This window comes from Carica papaya, chromosome 5 (genome assembly GCF_054855325.1).
Source record: "Carica papaya isolate Zhongbai chromosome 5, ASM5485532v1, whole genome shotgun sequence".
Classification (NCBI taxonomy): Eukaryota; Viridiplantae; Streptophyta; class Magnoliopsida; order Brassicales; family Caricaceae; genus Carica; species Carica papaya.
This window is the reverse complement of record NC_142313.1, coordinates 27996983-28015160: the sequence shown is the minus strand read 5'-3', so window position 1 is coordinate 28015160 and position 18178 is coordinate 27996983. Positions and strand designations below refer to the sequence as shown.

General features: G+C 46.4%; 6 non-coding genes and 34 pseudogenes across 6 annotated transcripts; 18 read left to right on the top strand and 22 right to left on the bottom strand.

The window, feature by feature from the left end:
* Positions 1-303: 303 nt before the first annotated feature.
* On the top strand, positions 304-422 carry LOC148258115 (5S ribosomal RNA; annotated as a pseudogene).
* Positions 423-625: 203 nt separating this feature from the next.
* LOC148258114 (5S ribosomal RNA) lies at positions 626-744 on the top strand (annotated as a pseudogene).
* Positions 745-953: 209 nt separating this feature from the next.
* Positions 954-1072, top strand: LOC148258113 (5S ribosomal RNA). The gene has a single exon (XR_015820396.1). It is a non-coding gene; the product is annotated as a 5S ribosomal RNA (ribosomal RNA).
* Positions 1073-1276: 204 nt separating this feature from the next.
* LOC148258112 (5S ribosomal RNA) lies at positions 1277-1395 on the top strand (annotated as a pseudogene).
* Positions 1396-1604: 209 nt separating this feature from the next.
* On the top strand, positions 1605-1723 carry LOC148258111 (5S ribosomal RNA; annotated as a pseudogene).
* Positions 1724-1958: 235 nt separating this feature from the next.
* On the top strand, positions 1959-2077 carry LOC148258110 (5S ribosomal RNA). The gene has a single exon (XR_015820018.1). It is a non-coding gene; the product is annotated as a 5S ribosomal RNA (ribosomal RNA).
* A 205-nt stretch (positions 2078-2282) lies between these two features.
* On the top strand, positions 2283-2401 carry LOC148258109 (5S ribosomal RNA; annotated as a pseudogene).
* A 208-nt stretch (positions 2402-2609) lies between these two features.
* Positions 2610-2728, top strand: LOC148258108 (5S ribosomal RNA). The gene has a single exon (XR_015820395.1). It is a non-coding gene; the product is annotated as a 5S ribosomal RNA (ribosomal RNA).
* Positions 2729-2932: 204 nt separating this feature from the next.
* On the top strand, positions 2933-3051 carry LOC148258107 (5S ribosomal RNA; annotated as a pseudogene).
* A 210-nt stretch (positions 3052-3261) lies between these two features.
* LOC148258106 (5S ribosomal RNA) lies at positions 3262-3379 on the top strand (annotated as a pseudogene).
* A 204-nt stretch (positions 3380-3583) lies between these two features.
* Positions 3584-3702, top strand: LOC148258105 (5S ribosomal RNA; annotated as a pseudogene).
* Positions 3703-4263: 561 nt separating this feature from the next.
* Positions 4264-4382, top strand: LOC148258104 (5S ribosomal RNA; annotated as a pseudogene).
* Positions 4383-4587: 205 nt separating this feature from the next.
* LOC148258103 (5S ribosomal RNA) lies at positions 4588-4706 on the top strand. The gene has a single exon (XR_015820051.1). It is a non-coding gene; the product is annotated as a 5S ribosomal RNA (ribosomal RNA).
* A 561-nt stretch (positions 4707-5267) lies between these two features.
* Positions 5268-5386, top strand: LOC148258102 (5S ribosomal RNA; annotated as a pseudogene).
* Positions 5387-5595: 209 nt separating this feature from the next.
* On the top strand, positions 5596-5714 carry LOC148258101 (5S ribosomal RNA). Its single transcript, XR_015820366.1, has one exon. It is a non-coding gene; the product is annotated as a 5S ribosomal RNA (ribosomal RNA).
* A 532-nt stretch (positions 5715-6246) lies between these two features.
* Positions 6247-6365, top strand: LOC148258100 (5S ribosomal RNA; annotated as a pseudogene).
* Positions 6366-6645: 280 nt separating this feature from the next.
* LOC148258099 (5S ribosomal RNA) lies at positions 6646-6763 on the top strand (annotated as a pseudogene).
* A 204-nt stretch (positions 6764-6967) lies between these two features.
* On the top strand, positions 6968-7086 carry LOC148258098 (5S ribosomal RNA; annotated as a pseudogene).
* Positions 7087-8171: 1085 nt separating this feature from the next.
* Positions 8172-8290, bottom strand: LOC148258097 (5S ribosomal RNA; annotated as a pseudogene).
* A 560-nt stretch (positions 8291-8850) lies between these two features.
* LOC148258096 (5S ribosomal RNA) lies at positions 8851-8969 on the bottom strand (annotated as a pseudogene).
* Positions 8970-9174: 205 nt separating this feature from the next.
* On the bottom strand, positions 9175-9293 carry LOC148258095 (5S ribosomal RNA; annotated as a pseudogene).
* Positions 9294-9497: 204 nt separating this feature from the next.
* LOC148258094 (5S ribosomal RNA) lies at positions 9498-9615 on the bottom strand (annotated as a pseudogene).
* Positions 9616-10176: 561 nt separating this feature from the next.
* Positions 10177-10295, bottom strand: LOC148258093 (5S ribosomal RNA; annotated as a pseudogene).
* A 209-nt stretch (positions 10296-10504) lies between these two features.
* Positions 10505-10623, bottom strand: LOC148258092 (5S ribosomal RNA; annotated as a pseudogene).
* Positions 10624-10826: 203 nt separating this feature from the next.
* Positions 10827-10944, bottom strand: LOC148258091 (5S ribosomal RNA; annotated as a pseudogene).
* Positions 10945-11503: 559 nt separating this feature from the next.
* Positions 11504-11622, bottom strand: LOC148258090 (5S ribosomal RNA; annotated as a pseudogene).
* A 205-nt stretch (positions 11623-11827) lies between these two features.
* Positions 11828-11946, bottom strand: LOC148258089 (5S ribosomal RNA; annotated as a pseudogene).
* Positions 11947-12863: 917 nt separating this feature from the next.
* Positions 12864-12982, bottom strand: LOC148258088 (5S ribosomal RNA; annotated as a pseudogene).
* Positions 12983-13188: 206 nt separating this feature from the next.
* On the bottom strand, positions 13189-13305 carry LOC148258087 (5S ribosomal RNA; annotated as a pseudogene).
* Positions 13306-13538: 233 nt separating this feature from the next.
* Positions 13539-13659, bottom strand: LOC148258086 (5S ribosomal RNA; annotated as a pseudogene).
* A 205-nt stretch (positions 13660-13864) lies between these two features.
* On the bottom strand, positions 13865-13983 carry LOC148258085 (5S ribosomal RNA; annotated as a pseudogene).
* Positions 13984-14546: 563 nt separating this feature from the next.
* LOC148258084 (5S ribosomal RNA) lies at positions 14547-14665 on the bottom strand (annotated as a pseudogene).
* A 209-nt stretch (positions 14666-14874) lies between these two features.
* Positions 14875-14993, bottom strand: LOC148258083 (5S ribosomal RNA; annotated as a pseudogene).
* Positions 14994-15196: 203 nt separating this feature from the next.
* Positions 15197-15314, bottom strand: LOC148258082 (5S ribosomal RNA; annotated as a pseudogene).
* Positions 15315-15550: 236 nt separating this feature from the next.
* LOC148258081 (5S ribosomal RNA) lies at positions 15551-15669 on the bottom strand (annotated as a pseudogene).
* A 205-nt stretch (positions 15670-15874) lies between these two features.
* Positions 15875-15993, bottom strand: LOC148258080 (5S ribosomal RNA). The gene has a single exon (XR_015820714.1). It is a non-coding gene; the product is annotated as a 5S ribosomal RNA (ribosomal RNA).
* Positions 15994-16201: 208 nt separating this feature from the next.
* LOC148258079 (5S ribosomal RNA) lies at positions 16202-16316 on the bottom strand (annotated as a pseudogene).
* A 561-nt stretch (positions 16317-16877) lies between these two features.
* LOC148258078 (5S ribosomal RNA) lies at positions 16878-16996 on the bottom strand (annotated as a pseudogene).
* Positions 16997-17202: 206 nt separating this feature from the next.
* Positions 17203-17322, bottom strand: LOC148258077 (5S ribosomal RNA; annotated as a pseudogene).
* Positions 17323-17528: 206 nt separating this feature from the next.
* On the bottom strand, positions 17529-17646 carry LOC148258076 (5S ribosomal RNA; annotated as a pseudogene).
* Positions 17647-18178: the final 532 nt, after the last annotated feature.

Sequence of the window (18178 nt, the reverse complement as noted above, 5' to 3'; positions counted from 1 at the left end):
TTAAGGGTGCTTGGGCGAGAAAAGTACTCGGATGGGTGACCTCCTGCGAAGTCCTTATATTTCACCCATTTTCTTGGGAGGTCCTCGTGTTGCACCCATCTTTTTGCAGATGATTCTTTCGACGTTACGCGCGACTTGATTTATGGTCCGCAGGTTTATTCGCAAATGTGAGTTATGGCGCCGTGGCATTTTACTTGATATTAGAACGAGTACAGGAGGTGCAGTGCGCACGCACAAGGAAACAAATGACGGGATGAGGAAGAAAGGAGAAGGAGTTTATGTATTTGCAGCACTGAATTGAACGGGTGCGATCATACCAGCACTAATGCACCGGATCCCATTAGAACTCCACAGTTAAGTGTGCTTGGGCGAGAGTAGTACTCGGATAGGTGACCTCCTGGGAAGTCCTCGTGTCGCACCAATTTTTTTTCAAATGGGTCGTTCGACGTTACGCGCGTCTGGAACTAGGGTCCACTGGTTTATACGCAAATGTGAGTCAAGAAGCAGGGGCATTTTAATCGATATTAGAACGAGAAGGAGAGGTGCAGTGTGAACGCACAAGGAAACAAATGATGGGAGGGGGGAGGGAAGAAGGAGTGTATGCATTTTCAGCACGAAATTAAACAGGTGCGGTCACACCAGCACAAATGTACCGGATCCCATCAGAACTCCGCAGTTAAGTGTGCTTTGGCGAAAGTAGTACAATGATGGGTTACCTCCTGGGAAGTTTTCGTGTTGCACCCATTTTTTTTTTTTCAGATGTACCGTTCAACGTTACGCGCGACTTTAATTATGGTCCGCAGATTTATTCGCAAATGTGAGTCACGGCGCCGTGGTATTATACTTGATATTTGAACGAGAACGAGAGGTGCAGTGCGCACGCACAAGGAAACAAATGACGGGAGGGGGAAGAAAGGAGAAGGAGTTTATGTATTTGCAGCGCGGAATTAAACGGGTGCGGTCATACCAGCACTAATGCACCGGATCCCATCAGAACTCCGTAGTTAAGTGTGCTTGGGCGAGAGTAGTACTCGGATGGGTGACCTCTTGGAAAGTCCTCGTGTCGCACCAATTTTTTTTCAGACGGGTCGTTCGAAGTTACCCGCGACTGGAACTATAATCTGCTGGTTTATACGCAAATGTGAGTCAAGAATCTGGGCCATTTTAATCGATATTAGAACGAGAAGGAGAGGTGCAGTGTGAATGCACAAGGAAATAAATGATGGGAGGGGGGGAGGGAAGAAGGAGTGTATGTATTTTCAGCACGAAATTAAACAGGTGCGGTCACACCAGCACAAATGCACCGGATCCCATCAGAACTCCGCAGCTAAGTGTGCTTTGACGAAAGTAGTACAATGATGGGTTACCTCCTGGGAAGTTCTCGTGTTGCACCCATTTTCTTTTTTTCAGATGTGCCGTTCGACGTTACGCGCGACTTTAATTATGGTCTGCAGGCTTATTCGCAAATGTGAGTCACGGCGCCGTGGCATTTTACTTGATATTTGAACGAGAACGAGAGGTGCAATGCGCACGCACAAGGAAACAAATGACGGGAGGGGGAAGAAAGGAGAAGGAGTGTATGTATTTGCAGCGCGAAATGAAACAGGTGCGATCATACCAGCACTAATGCAACGGATTCTATCAGAACTCCGTAGGTAAGGGTGCTTGGGTGAGAGTAGTACTAACATGGGTTACCTCCTGCGAAGTCCTTATATTTCACCCATTTTCTTGTGAAGTCCTCGTGTTGCAGCCATTTTTTTGCAGATGATTCTTTCGACGTTACGCGCGACTTGAATTATGGTCCTCATGTTTCTTCGCAAATGTGAGTCACGGCGCCGCAGCATTTTACTTGATACTAGAACGAGAACGGGAGGTGCAGTGCGCACGCACAAGGAAACAAATGACGGGAGGGGGAAGAAAGGGGAATGAGTTTATGTATTTGCAGCGCAAAATTAAACGGGTGCGATCATACCAGTACTAATGCACCGGATCCCATCAGAACTCCGCAGTGAAGTGTGCTTGGGCGAGATTAGTACTCAGATGGGTGACCTCCTGGGAAGTCCTCGTGTCGCACCAATTTTTTTTCAAATGGGTCGTTCGACGTTACGCGCGTCTGGAACTAGGGTCCACTGGTTTATACGCAAATGTGAGTCAAGAAGCAGGGGCATTTTAATCGATATTAGAACGAGAAGGAGAGGTGCAGTGTGAACGCACAAGGAAACAAATGACAGGAGGGGGAAGAAAGGAGAAGGAGTGTATGTATTTGCAGCGCGAAAGTAAACAGGTGCGATCATACCAGCACAAATGTACCGGATCCCATCAGAACTCCGCAGTTAAGTGTGCTTTGGCGAAAGTAGTACAATGATGGGTTACCTCCTGGGAAGTTTTCGTGTTGCACCCATTTTTTTTTTTCAGATGTACCGTTCGACGTTACGCGCGACTTTAATTATGGTCCGCAGATTTATTCGCAAATGTGAGTCACGGCGCCGTGGTATTATACTTGATATTTGAACGAGAACGAGAGGTGCAGTGCGCACGCACAAGGAAACAAATGACGGGAGGGGGAAGAAAGGAGAAGGAGTTTATGTATTTGCAGCGCGGAATTAAACGGGTGCGGTCATACCAGCACTAATGCACCGGATCCCATCAGAACTCCGTAGTTAAGTGTGCTTGGGCGAGAGTAGTACTCGGATGGGTGACCTCTTGGAAAGTCCTCGTGTCGCACCAATTTTTTTTCAGACGGGTCGTTCGAAGTTACGCGCGACTGGAACTATAATCTGCTGGTTTATACGCAAATGTGAGTCAAGAATCTGGGCCATTTTAATCGATATTAGAACGAGAAGGAGAGGTGCAGTGTGAATGCACAAGGAAATAAATGATGGGAGGGGGGGAGGGAAGAAGGAGTGTATGTATTTTCAGCCCGAAATTAAACAGGTGCGGTCACACCAGCACAAATGCACCGGATCCCATCAGAACTCCGCAGTTAAGTGTGCTTTGACGAAAGTAGTACAATGATGGGTTACCTCCTGGGAAGTTCTCGTGTTGCACCCATTTTCTTTTTTTCACATGTGCCGTTCGACGTTACGCGCGACTGTAATTATGTTCCGCAGATTTATTCGCAAATGTGAGTCACGGCGCCGTGGCATTTTACTTGATATTAGAACGAGTACGGGAGGTGCAGTGCGCACGCACAAGGAAATAAATAACGGGAGGAGGAAGAAAAGAGAAGGAGTGTATATATTTGAAGCGCAAAATTAAACAAGTGGCATCATACCAGCACTAATGTACTGGATCCCATCAGAACTCTGCAGTTAAGGGTGCTTGGGTGAGAGTAGTACTCGGATGGGTGACCTCTTGGGAAGTCCTCGTATCGCAATAATTTTTTTTCAGATGGGTCGTTCGACATTATGCGCGACTGGAACTATGGTCCGCTGGTTTATACGCAAATGTGAGTCAAGAATCAGGGGCATTGTAATCGATATTCGAATGAGAAGGAGAGGTGCAGTGTGAACGCACAAGGAAACAAATGATGGGAGGGGGGGAGGGAAGAAGGAGTGTATGTATTTTCAGCACGAAATTAAACAGATGCGGTCACACCAGCACTAATGCACCGGATCCCATCAGAACTCCGCAGTTAAGTGTGCTTTGGCGAAAGTAGTACAATGATGGGTTACCTCCTGGGAAGTTCTCGTGTTGCACCCATTTTTTTTTTCAGATGTGTCGTTCGACGTTACGCGCGACTTTAATTATGGTCCGCAGATTTATTCGCAAATGTGAGTCACGGCGCCGTGGCATTTTACTTGATATTTGAACGAGAACGAGAGGTGCAGTGCGCACGCACAAGGAAACAAATGACGGGAGGGGGAAGAAAGGAGATGGAGTTTATGTATTTGCTGCGCGAAATTAAACGGGTGCGATCATACCAGCACTAATGCAACGGATTCTATCAGAACTACGTATGTAAGGGTGCTTGGGCGAGAGTAGTACTAGCATGGGTTACCTCCTGCGAAGTCCTTATATTTCACCCATTTTCTTGTGAAGTCCTCGTGTTGCACTCATTTTTTTGCAGATGATTCTTTCGACGTTACGCGCGACTTGAATTATGGTTCTCAAGTTTATTCGCAAATGTGAGTCACGGCGCTGTAGCTATTTACTTGATATTAGAACGAGAACGGGAGGTGCAGTGCGCACGCACAAGGAAACAATTGACGGGAGGGGGAAGAAAGGGGAATGAATTTATGTATTTGCAGCGCAAAATTAAATAGGTGCGATCATACCGGCACTAATGCACCGGATCCAATCAGAACTCCGCAGTGATGTGTGCTTGGGCGAGATTAGTACTCGGATGGGTGACCTCCTGGGAAGTCCTCGTGTCGCACCAATTTTTTTTCAGACAAGTCGTTCGACGTTACGCGCATTTGGAACTAGGGTCCGCTGGTTTATACGCAAATGTGAGTCAAGAAGCAGGGGCATTTTAATCGATATTAGAACGAGAATGAGAGGTGAAGTGTGAACGCACAAGGAAACAAATGACGGGAAGGGGAAGAAATGAGAAGGAGTGTATGTATTTGCAGCACGAAATTAAACAGGTGCGATCATACCAGCACTAAAGCACCGGATCCCATCAGAACTCCGCACTTAAGTGTGCTTGGGCGAGAGCAGTACTCGGATGGGTCACCACCTGGGAAGCCCTCGTGTTGCACCTATTTTTTTTTCGGATGGGTTGTTCGACGTTACGCGCGAATGGAATTATAAACCGCTGGTTCATTTGCAAAGGTGAGTCACGGTGCCGGGGCATATTACTTCATATTAGAACGAGAAAGAGAGATGCAGAGTGCACGCACAAGGAAACAAATGACGGGAGGGGGGTTGGAAGGAGAAAGAGTGTATGTATTTGCAGTGCAGAATGAAACATGAGGGATCATACCAGCACTAATGAAACGGATTCTATCAGAACTCCGCAGTTAAGGGTGCTTGGGCGAGAAAAGTACTCGGATGGGTGACCTCCTGCGAAGTCCTTATATTTCACCCATTTTCTTAGGAAGTCCTTGTGTTGCACCCATTTTTTTGAAGATGATTCTTTCGACGATACGCGCGACTTGAATTATGGTCCTCAGGTTTATTCGCAAATGTGAGTCACGGCACCGTAGCATTTTACTTTATATTAGAAGGAGCGCGGGAGGTGCAGTGCGCACGCACAAGGAAACAAATGACGGGAGGGGGAAGAAAGGGGAATGAGTTTATGTATTTGCAGCGCAAAATTAAACAGGTGCGATCATACCAACACAAATGCACCGGATCCCATCAGAACTCCGCAGTTAAGTGTGCTTTGGTGAAAGTAGTACAATGATGGGTTACCTCGTGGGAAGTTCTCGTGTTGCACCCATTTTCTTTTTTTCAGATGTGCCGTTCGACGTTACGCGCGACTTTAATTATGGTCTGCAGATTTATTCGCAAATGTGAGTCACGGCGCCGCGGCATTGTACTTGATATTTGAACGAGAACGAGAGGTGCAGTGCGCACGCACTTGGAAACAAATGACGGGAGGGGGAAGAAAGGAGAAGGAATTTATGTATTTGCAGCGCGAAATTAAACAGGTGCGATCATACCAGCACTAATGCACCGGATCCCATCAGAACTCCGCAGTCAAGTGTGCTTGGGCGAGAGTAGTTCTTGGATGGGTGACCTCCTGGGAAGTCCTCGTGTCGCACTAATTTTTTTTTCAAACGGGTCGTTTGACGATACGCGCTACTGGAACTAGGGTCCACTGGTTTATACGCAAATGTGAGTCAAGAAGTAGGGGCATTTTAATCGATATTAGAACGAGAAGGAGAGATGCAGAGTGCACGCACAAGGAAACAAATGACGGGAGGGGGGATGGAGGGAGCAAAAGTGTATGTATTTGCAGCACAGAATGAAACATGAGCAATCATACTAGCACCAATGCAACAGATTCTATCAGAACTCCACAAGTTAAGGGTGCTTGGGCGAGAGTAGCACTAGGATGGGTGACCTCCTGCGAAGTCCTTATATTTCACCCATTTTTTTGCAGATAATTCTTTCGACGATACGCGCGACTTGAATTATGGTCCTCAGGTTTATTCGCAAATGTGAGTCACGGCACCGTAGCATTTTGCTTGATATTAGAACGAGCACGGTAGGTGCAGTGCGCATGCACAAGGAAACAAATGACGGAAGGGGGAAGAAAGGAGAAGGAGTTTATGTATTTGCAGCGCGGAATTAAACGGGTGCGATCATACCAACACTAATGCACCGGATCCCATCAGAACTCCGCAGTTAAGTGTGCTTGGGCGAGAGTAGTACGCGAATGGATTACCTCTTGGGAAGTCCTCGTGTCGCACTAATTTTTTTTTCAGACGGGTCGTTCGACGTTACGCGCGACTAGAACAAGGGTCCACTGGTTTATACGCAAATGTGAGTCAAGAAGCAGGGGCATTTTAATCCATATTAGAACGAGAATGAGAGATGCAGAGTGCAAGCACAAGGAAACAAATGACGGGAGGGGGAGGGAAAGAGAAGGAGTGTATGTATTTTCAGCACAAAATGAAACAGTTGCGATGATACCAGCACTAATGCAACGGATTCTATCAGAACTAGTATGTATTTGAAGCGCAAAATTAAACAAGTGGCATCATACCAGCACTAATGCACTGGATCCCATCAAAACTTTGCAGTTAAGTGTGCTTGGGCGAGAGTAGTACTCGGATGGGTGACCTCTTGGGAAGTCCTCGTATCGCAACAATTTTTTTTCAGATGGGTCGTTCGACGTTACGCGCTACTGGAACTATGGTCTGCTGGTTTATACACAAATGTGAGTCAAGAATCATGGGCATTTTAATCGATATTAGAACGAGAAGGAGAGGTGCAGTGTGAACGCACAAGGAAATAAATGATGGGAGGGGGGGAGGGAAGAAGGAGTGTATGTATTTTCAGCACGAAATTAAACAGGTGCGGTCACACCAGCACAAATGCACCGGATCCCATCAGTACTCCGAAGTTAAGTGTGCTTTGGCGAAAGTAGTACAATGATGGGTTGCCTCCTGGGAAGTTCTCGTGTTGCACCTATTTTCTTTTTTTCAGATGTGCCGTTCGACGTTACGCGCGACTTTAATTATGGTCCGCAGATTTATTCGCAAATGTGAGTCACGGCGCCGTGGCATTTTACTTGATATTTGAATGAGAACGAGAGGTGCAGTGCGCACGCACAAGGAAATAAATAACGGGAGGGGGGATGGAGGGAGAAAAAGTTTATGTATTTGCAGCGCAGAATGAAACATGAGAAATCATACCAGCACCAATGCAACGGATTCCATCAGAACTCCGCAAGTTAAGGGTGCTTGGGAGAGAGTAGCACTAGGATGGGTGACCTCCTGCGAAGTCCTTATATTTCACCCATTTTTTTAGGAAGTCCTTGTGTTGCACCCATTTTTTTGCAGATGATTCTTTCGACGATATGCGCGACTTGAATTATGGTCCTCAGGTTTATTCGCAAATGTGAGTCACGGCACCGTAACATTTTACTAGATATTAGAACGAGCACGGGAGGTTCAGTGCACACGCACAAGGAAACAAATGACAGGAGGGGGGATGGAGGGAGAAAAAGTGTATGTATTTGCAGTGCAGAATGAAACATGAGTAATCATACCAGCACCAATGCAACGGATTCTATCAGAACTCCGCAAGTTAAGGGTGCTTGGGCGAGAGTAGCACTAGGATGGGTGACCTCCTGCGAAGTCCTTATATTTCACAAATTTTCTTAGGAAGTCCTTGTGTTGCACCCATTTTTTTGCAGATGATTCTTTCGACGATACGCGCGACTTGAATTATTGTCCTCAGGTTTATTCGCAAATGTGAGTCATGGCACTGTAGCATTTTACTTTATATTAGAAGGAGCACGGGAGGTGCAGTGCGCACGCACAAGGAAACAAATGATTGCTCATGTTTCATTCTGCGCTGAAAATACATACACTTTTTCTCCCTCCATCCCCCCTCCCGTCATTTGTTTCCTTGTGCGTGCACTCTGCATATCTCTTTCTCGTTAAAATATCGATTAAAATGCCCCTGCTTCTTTACTCACATTTGCGAATAAATCTGCGGACCATAATTAAAGTCGCGCGTAACGCCGAACGGCACATCTGAAAAAAAGAAAATGGGTGCAACACGAGAACTTCCCAGGAGGTAACCCATCATTGTACTACTTTCGCCAAAGCACACTTAACTGCGGAGTTCTGATGGGATCCGGTGCATTTGTGCTGGTGTGACCGCACCTGTTTAATTTTATGCTTCAAATACATACACTCCTTCTCTTTTCTTCCTTCTCCCGTCATTTGTTTCCTTGTGCGTACGCACTGCACCTCCCGTACTCGTTCTAATATCAAGTAAAATGCCACGGCGCCGTGACTCACATTTGCGAATAAATCTGCGGATTATAAATTAAGTCGCGCGTAATGTCGAAAGAATCATCTGCAAAAAGATGGGTGCAACACGAGGACCTCCCAAGAAAATGGGTGAAATATAAGGACTTCGCAGGAGGTCACCCATCCGAGTACTTTTCTCGCCCAAGCACCCTTAACTGCGGAGTTCTGATAGAATCCGTTGCATTAGTGCTGGTATGATCCCTCATGTTTCATTCTGCACTGCAAATACATACACTCTTTCTCCTTCCATCCCCCCTCCCGTCATTTGTTTCCTTGTGCGTGCACTCTGCATCTCTCTTTCTTGTTCTAATATCAAGTAATATGCCCTGGCACCGTGACTCACCTTTGCAAATGAACCAGCGGTTTATAATTCCATTCGTGCGTAACGTCGAACAACCCATCCGAAAAAAAATGGGTGCAACACGAGGGCTTCCCAAGTGGTCACCCATCCGAGTACTACCATCGCCCAAGCACACTTAACTGCGGAGTTCTGATGGGATCCGGAGCTTTAGTGCTGGTATTATCGCACCTATTTAATTTCGCGCAGCAAATACATACACTCCTTCCCCTTTCTTCCCCCTCTCGTCATTTGTTTCCTTGTGCGTTCACACTTCTCCTCTCATTCTCGTTCTAATATCGATTAAAATGCCCCTGCTTCTTGACTCACAATTGCGTATAAACCAGCGGACCCTATTTCCAGACGCGCGTAACGTCGAACGACCCGTCTGAAAAAAAATTGTTGCGATACGAGGACTTCCCAAGTGGTCACCCATCCGAGTACTACCATCGCCCAAGCACACTTAACTGCGGAGTTCTGATGGGATCCGGAGCTTTAGTGCTGGTATTATCGCACCTATTTAATTTCGCGCAGCAAATACATACACTCCTTCCCCTTTCTTCCCCCTCTCGTCATTTGTTTCCTTGTGCGTTCACACTTCTCCTCTCATTCTCGTTCTAATATCGATTAAAATGCCCCTGCTTCTTGACTCACAATTGCGTATAAACCAGCGGACCCTAGTTCCAGACGCGCGTAACGTCGAACGACCCGTCGAAAAAAAATTGTTGCGATACGAGGACTTCTCAAGAGGTCACCCATCCGAGTACTACTCTCGCCCAAGCACACTTAACTGCAGAGTTCTAATGGGATCCAGTGCATTAGTGCTGGTATGGTGCCACTTGTTTAATTTTGCGCTTCAAATACATACACTCCTTCTCTTTTCTTCCTCTTCCCGTCATTTGTTTCCTTGTGCGTGCGCACTGCACCTCCCGTACTCGTTCTAATATCAAGTAAAATGCCACGGCGCCGTGACTCACATTTGCGAATAAACCTGCGGACCATAAATCAAGTCGCGCGTAACGTCGAAAGAATCATCTGCAAAAAGATGGGTGCAACACGAGGACCTCCCAAGAAAATGGGTACAACACGAGGACTTCCCAAGTGGTCACCAATCTGAGTACTACTCTCGCCCAAGCACCCTTAACTGTGGAGTTCTGATAGAATCCGTTGCATTAGTGCTGGTATGATCCCTCATGTTTCATTCTGCACTGCAAATACATACACTCTTTCTCCTTCCATCCCTCCTCCCGTCATTTGTTTCCTTATGCGTGCACTCTTCATCTCTCTTTCTCGTTCTAATATCAAGTAATATGCCCCGGCACCGTGACTCACCTTTGCAAATGAACCAGTGGTTTATAATTTCATTCGCACGTAACGTCGAACAACCCATCCGAAAAAAAATTGGTGCAACACGAGGGCTTCCCAAGTGGTCACCCATCCGAGTACTACCCTCGCCCAAGCACACTTAACTACGGGGTTCTGATGGGATCCGGAGCTTTAGTGCCGGTATCATCGCACCTGTTTAATTTCGCGCTGCAAATACATACACTCCTACTCCATTCTTCCCCCTCCCGTTATTCGTTTCCTTGTGCGTGCGCACTGTACCTCTTGTTCTCGTTTAAATATAAAGTAAAATGCCACGGCGCCGTGACTCACATTTGCGAATAAATCTGCAGACCATAATTAAAGTCGCGCGTAACGTCGAACGGCACATCCGAAAAAAAGAAAATGGGTGCAACACAAGAACTTCCGAGGAGGTAACCCATCATTGTACTACTTTCGCCAAAGCACACTTAACTGCGGAGTTCTGATGGGATCCGGTGCATTTGTGCTGGTGTGACCGCACCTGTTTAATTTCGTTCTGAAAATACATAAACTCCTTCTTCCCTCCCCCCTCCCATCATTTGTTTCCTTGTGCGTTCACACTGCACCTCTCCTTCTTGTTCGAATATTGATTAAAATGCCCCTGATTCTTGACTCATATTTGCGTATAAACGAGCGGACCATAGTTCTAGTCGCGCGTAACGTCGAACGACCCATCTGAAAAAAAATTGTTGCGATATGAGGACTTCACAAGAGGTCACCCATCCGAGTACTACTCTCGCCCAAGCACACTTAACTACAGAGTTCTGATGGGTTCCAGTGCATTAGTGCTGGTATGATGCCACTTGTTTATTTTTGCGCTTCAAATACATACACTCATTCTCTTTTCTTCCTCCTCCCGTCATTTGTTTCCTTGTGCGTGTACACTGCACCTCCCGTACTCGTTCTAATATCAAGTAAAATGCCACGGCGCCGTGACTCATATTTGCGAATAAACCTGCTGACCATAAATCGAGTCGCGCGTAACGTCGAAAGAATCATCTGCAAAAAGATGGGTGCAACACGAGGACCTCCCAAGAAAATGGGTGAAATATAAGGACTTCGAAGAAGGTCACCCATCCGAGTACTTTTCTCGCCCAAGCACCCTTAACTGCGGAGGTCTGATAGAATCCATTGCATTAGTGCTGGTATGATCCCTATGTTTCATTCTGCACTGCAAATACATACATTCTTTCTCCTCCCATCCCCCCTCCCGTCATTTGTTTCCTTGTGCGTGCGCTCTGCATTTCTCTTTCTCGTTCTAATATCAAGTAATATGCCCCGGCACCGTGACTCATCTTTGCAAATGAACCAGTGGTTTATAATTCTATTCGCGCGTAACGTCGAACAACTCATCCGAAAAAAATAGGTGCAACACGAGGGCTTCCCAAGTGGTCACCCATCCGAGTACTATGCTCGCCCAAGCACACTTAACTGCGTAGTTCTGATGGGACACGGAGCTTTAGTGCTGGTATGATCGCACCTGTTTACTTTCGCGCTGCAAATACATACACTCCTTCTCCTTTCTTCCCCCTCCTGTCATTTGTTTCCTTGTGTGTTCACACTTCACCTCTCATTCTCGTTCTAATATCTATTAAAATGCCCCTGCTTCTTGACTCACATTTGCGTATAAACCAGTGGACCCTAGTTCCAGACGCGCGTAACGTCGAACGACCCGTCTGAAAAAAAATTGGTGAGACACGAGGACTTCCCAGGAGGTCACCCATCCGAGTACTAATCTCGCCCAAGCACACTTCACTGCGGAGTTCTGATGGGATCCGGTGCATTAGTGCTGGTATGATCGCACTTGTTTAATTTCGCGCTGCAAATACATAAACTCATTCCCCTTTCTTCCCCCTCCCGTCATTTGTTTCCTTGTGCGTGCGCACTGCACCTCCCGTTCTCGTTCTAATATCAAGTAAAATGCTACAGCGCCGTGACTCACATTTGCGAATAAACCTGAGGACAATAATTTAAGTCGCGCGTAACATCGAAAGAATCATCTGCAAAAAAATGGGTGCAACACGAGGACTTCACAAGAAAATGGGTGAAATATAAGGACTTCCCAGGAGGTAACCCATGCTAGTACTACTCTCGCTCAAGCACCCTTACCTACGGAGTTCTGATAGAATCCGTTGCATTAGTGCTGGTATGATCGCACCTGTTTCATTTCGCGCTGCAAATACATAAACTGCTTCTCCTTTCTTCCCCCTCCCGTAATTTGTTTCCTTGTGCATGCACACTGAACCTCCCGTTCTCGTTTTAACATCAAGTAAAATGGTACAGCGCCGTGACTCACATTTGCGAATAAACCTGAGGACCAAAATTCAAGTCGCGCATAACATCGAAAGAATCATCTGCAAAAAAATGGGTGCAACACGAGGACTTCACAAGAAAATGGATGAAATATAAGGACTTTCCAGGAGGTAACCCATGCTAGTACTACTCTCGCCCAAGCACCCTTACCAACGGAGTTCTGATAGAATCCGTTGCATTAGTGCTGGTATGATCGCACCTGTTTTATTTCGCGCTGCAAATACATAAACTCCTTCTCCTTTCTTCCCCCTCCCGTGATTTTTTTCCTTGTGCGTGCGCACTGCACCTCTCGTTCTCGTTCAAATATCAAGTAAAATTCCACGGTGCCGTGACTCACATTTGCGAATAAATCTGCGGACAATAATTGAAGTTGCGCGTAACGTCGAACGGCACATCTGAAAAAAAGAAAATGGGTGCAACACGAGAACTTCCCAGGAGGTAACCCATCATTGTACTACTTTCGCCAAAGCAAACTTAACTGCGGAGTTCTGATGGGATCCGGTGAATTTGTGCTGGTGTGACCGCACCTGTTTAATTTCGTGCTGAAAATACATACACTCCTTCCTCCCTCCCCCCCTCCCGTCATTTGTTTCTTTGTGCGTTCAAACTGCATCTCTTTTTCTCGTTCTAATATCGATTAAAATGCCCATGATTCTTGACTCACATTTGCGTATAAACCAGCGGACCCTAGTTCCAGTCACGCGTAACGTCGAACGACCCATCTGAAAAAAAATTGTTGTGATACGAGGACTTCCCAAGAGGTCACCCATCCGAGTACTACTCTCGCCCAAGCACACTTAACTGCAGAGTTCTGATGGGATCCAGTGCATTAATACTAGTATGATGCCACTTGTTTAATTTTGTGCTTCAAATACATACACTCCTTCTCTTTTCTTCCTCCTCCCGTCATTTGTTTCCTTGTGCGTGCGCACTGTACCTCCCGTACTCGTTCTAATATCAAGTAAAATGCCACGGCGCTGTGACTCACATTTGCGAATAAACTTGCGGACCATAAATCAAGTCGCGTGTAACGTCGAAAGAATCTTCTGCAAAAAGATGGGTGCAACACGAGGACCTTCCAAGAAAATGAGTGAAATATAAGGACTTCCCAGTAGGTCACCCATCCGAGTACTTTTCTTGCCCAAGCACCCTTAACTGCGGAGTTCTGATAGAATCCGTTGCATTAGTGCTGGTATGATCCCTCATGTTTCATTCTGCACTGCAAATACATACACTCTTTCTCCTCCCATCACCCTCCCGTCATTTGTTTCCTTGTGCGTGCACTCTGCATCTTTCTTTCTCGTTCTAATATCAAGTAATATGCCCCGGCATCGTGACTCACCTTTGCAAATGAACCAGCGGATTATAATTCCATTCGCGCGTAACGTCGAACAACCCATCCGAAAAAAAATTGGTGCAACACGAGGGCTTCCCAAGTGGTCACCCATCCGAGTACTACTCTCGCCCAAGCACACTTAACTACGGAGTTCTGATGGGATCCGGAGCTTTAGGGCTGGTATGATCGGACCTGTTTAATTTCACGCTGCAAATACATACACTCCTTCTCCTTTCTTCCCCCTCCCGTCATTTGTTTCCTTGTGCGTGCGCACTGCACCTCCCGTACTTGTTTTAATATCAAGTAAAATGCCACGGCGCCGTGACTCATATTTGCGAAAAAACTTGCGGACCATAAATCAAGTCACGCGTAACGTCGAAAGAATCATCTGCAAAAAGATGGGTGCAACACGAGGACCTCCCAAGAAAATGGGTGAAATATAAGGACTTCGCAGGAGGTCACCCATCCGAGTACTTTTCTCGCCCAAGCACCCTTAACTGCGGAGTTATGATAGAAACCGTTGCATTTGTGCTGGTATGATCCCTCATGTTTCATTCTGCACTGCAAATACATACACTCTTTCTCCTCCCATCCCCCTCCCGTCATTTGTTTCCTTGTGCGTGCACTCTGCATCTTTCTTTCTCGTTCTAATATCAAGTAATATGCCCTGGCACCGTGACTCACCTTTGCAAATGAACCAGCGGTTTATAATTCCATTCGCGCATAACGTCGAACAGCACATCTGAAAAAAAGAAAATGGGTGCAACACGAGGGCTTCCCAGGTGGTCACTGATCTGAGTACTACTCTCGCCGAAGCACACTTAACTGGGGAGTTCTGATGGGATCCGGGGTTGTAGTGCTGGTATGATCGCACCTGTTTAATTTCACACTGCAAATACATACACTCATTCTCCTTTCTTCCCCCTTCCGTCATTTGTTTCCTTGTGCGTGCGCACTGCACCTCTCGTTCTCGTTCAAATATAAAGTAAAATGCCACGGCGCCGTGACTCACATTTGCGAATAAATCTGCGGACCATAATTAAAGTCGCGCGTAACGTCGAACGGCACATCTGAAAAAAAGAAAATGGGTGCAACACGAGAACTTCCCAGGAGGTAACCCATCATTGCACTACTTTCGCCAAAGCACACTTAACTGCGGAGTTCTGATGGGATGCGGTGCATTTGTGCTGGTGTGACCGCACCTGTTTAATTTCGTGCTGAAAATACATACACTCCTTCTTCCCTCCCCCCTTCGATCATTTGTTTCCTTGTGCGTTCACACTGCACCTCTCCTTCTCGTTCTAATATTGATTAAAATGCCCCTGATTCTTGACTCACATTTGCGTATAAACCAGCGGACCATAGTTCCAGTCGCGTGTAACGTCGAACGACCCATCTGCAAAAAAATTGTTGCGATACGAGAACTTCCCAAGAGGTCACCCATCCGAGTACTACTCTCGCCCAAGCACACTTAACTGCAGAGTTCTGATGGGATCCAGTGCATTAGTGCTGGTATGATGCCACTTGTTTAATTTTGCACTTCAAATACATACACTCCTTCTCTTTTATTCCACCTCCCGTCATTTGTTTCCTTGTGCGTGCGCAATACACCTCCCGTACTCGTTCTAATATCAAGTAAAATGTCACGGCGCCGTAACTCACATTTGCGAATAAACGTGCAGACCATAAATCAAGTCTCGCGTAACGTCGAAAGAATCATCTGCAAAAAGATGGGTGCAACACGATGACCTCCCAAGAAAATGGGTGAAATATAAGGACTTCGCAGGAGGTCACCCATCCGAGTACTTTTCTCGCCCAAGCACCCTTAATTGCGGAGTTCTGATGGGATCCGGTGCATTTGTGCTGGTGTGACCGCACCTGTTTAATTTCGTGCTGAAAATACATACACTCCTTCTTCCCTCCCCCCCTTCCCATCATTTGTTTCCTTGTGCGTGCACTATGCATATCTCTTTCTCGTTCTAATATCAAGTAATATGCCCCGGCACCGTGACTCACCTTTACAAATGAACCAGCAGTTTATAATTCCATTTGCGCGTAACGTCGAAAAATCCATCCGAAAAAAAATAGGTGCAACACGAGGGCTTCCCAAGTGGTCACCCATCCGAGTACTACTCTCGCCCAAGCACACTTAACTGCAGAGTTCTGATGGGATCCGGTGCATTAGTGCTGGTATGATCGAACCTGTTTAATTTCGCGCTGCAAATACATAAACTCCTTCTCCTTTCTTCCCCCTCCCGTCATTTCTTTCCTTGTGCGTGCGCACTGCACCTCTCGTTCTCGTTCAAATATCAAGTAAAATGCCACGGTGCCGTGACTCACATTTGCGAATAAATTTGCGGACCATAATTAAAGTCGCGCGTAACGTCGAACGTCACATCTGAAAAAAGAAAATGGGTGCAACACGAGAACTTCCCAAGAGGTAACCCATTATTATACTACTTTCGCCAAGCACACTTAACTGCGGAGTTCTGATGGGATCCGGTGCATTGATGGTATGATCGCACCCGTTTAATTCCGCACTGCAAATACATAAACTCCTTCTCCTTTCTTCCTCTCCCGTCATTTGTTTCCTTTTGCGTGCGCACTGCACCTCCCGTGCTCGTTCTAATATCAAGTAAAATGCTACGGTGCCGTGACTCACATTTGCGAATAAACCTGAGGACCATAATTCAAGTCGCGCGTATCGTCGAAAGAATCATCTGCAAAAAAATGGGTGCAACACGAGGACTTCCTAAGAAAATGGGTGAAATATAAGGACTTCACAGGAGGTCACCCATCCTAGTGCTTCTCTCGCCCAAGCACCCTTAACTTGCGGAGTTCTGATAGAATCCGTTGCATTGGTGCTGGTATGATTGCTCATGTTTCATTCTGCGCTGCAAATACATACACTTTTTCTCCCTCCATCCCCCCTCCCGTCATTTGTTTCCTTGTGCGTGCACTCTGCATCTCTTCTTCTCGTTCTAATATCGATGAAAATGCCCTTGCTTCTTGACTCACATTTGCGTATAAACCAGTAGACCCTCGTTCCAGTCGCGCTTAACGTCGAACGACCCGTCTGAAAAAAAAATTAGTGCGACACGAGGACTTCCCAAGAGGTCACCCATCCGAGTACTACTCTCGCCCAAGCACAATTAACTGCGGAGTTCTGAGGGGATCCGGTGCATTAGTGCTGGTATGATCGCACCCGTTTAATTTTGCGCTGCAAATACATAAACTCTTTCTCCTTCCATCGCCCCTCCCGTCATTTGTTTCCTTATGCGTGCACTCTGCATCTCTCTTTCTCGTTCTAATATCAAGTAATATGCCCCGGCACCGTGACTCACCTTTGCAAATGAACCAGCGGTTTATAATTCCATTCGCGCGTAACGTCGAACAACCCATCCGAAAAAAAATAGGAGCAACACGAGGGCTTCCCAGGTGGTCACCCATCCTAGTGCTACTCTCGCCCAAGCACCCTTAACTTGCGGAGTTCTGATAGAATCCGTTGCATTGATGCAGGTATGATTGCTCATGTTTCATTGTGCGCTGCAAATACATACACTTTTTCTCCCTCCACCCCCCCTCCCGTCATTTGTTTCCTTATGCGTTCACACTTCACCTCTCATTCTTGTTCTAATATTGATTGAAATGCCCATGCTTCTTGACTCACATTTGCGTATAAACTAGCGGACTCTAGTTCCAGACGCGCGTAACGTCGAACAACCCGTCTGAAAAAAAATTGATGCGACACGAGGACTTCCCAGGAGGTCAACCATCCGAGTACTAATCTCGCCAAGCACACTTAACTGCGGAGTTCTGATGGGATCCGGGGCTTTAGTGCTGGTATGATCGCACCTGTTTAATTTCGCGCTGCAAATACATACACTCCTTCACCTTTCTTCCCCCTCCCGTCATTTATTTTCTTGTGCGTTCACACTTCACCTCTCATTCTCGTTCTAATATCGATTAAAATGCCCCTGCTTCTTGACTCACATTTGCGTATAAACCAGCGGACCCTAGTTCCAGACGAGCGTAACGTCGAACGACCAGTCTGAAAAAAAAAATTGGTGCGACACGAGGACTTCACAAGAAAATTGGTGAAATATAAGGACTTCGCAGGAGATAACCCATGCTAGTACTACTCTCGCTCAAGTACCCTTACCTACGGAGTTCTGATGGGATCCGGACCTTACTGCTGGTATGATCAAACCTATTTAATTTCGCGCTGCAAATACATACACTCCTTCTCCTTTCTTCCCCCTCCCGTCATTTGTTTCCTTGTGCGTTCACACTTCACCTCTCATTCTCGTTCTAATATCGATTAAAATACCCCTGCTTCTTGACTCACATTTGCGTATAAACCAGCGGACCCTAGTTCCAGACGCGCGT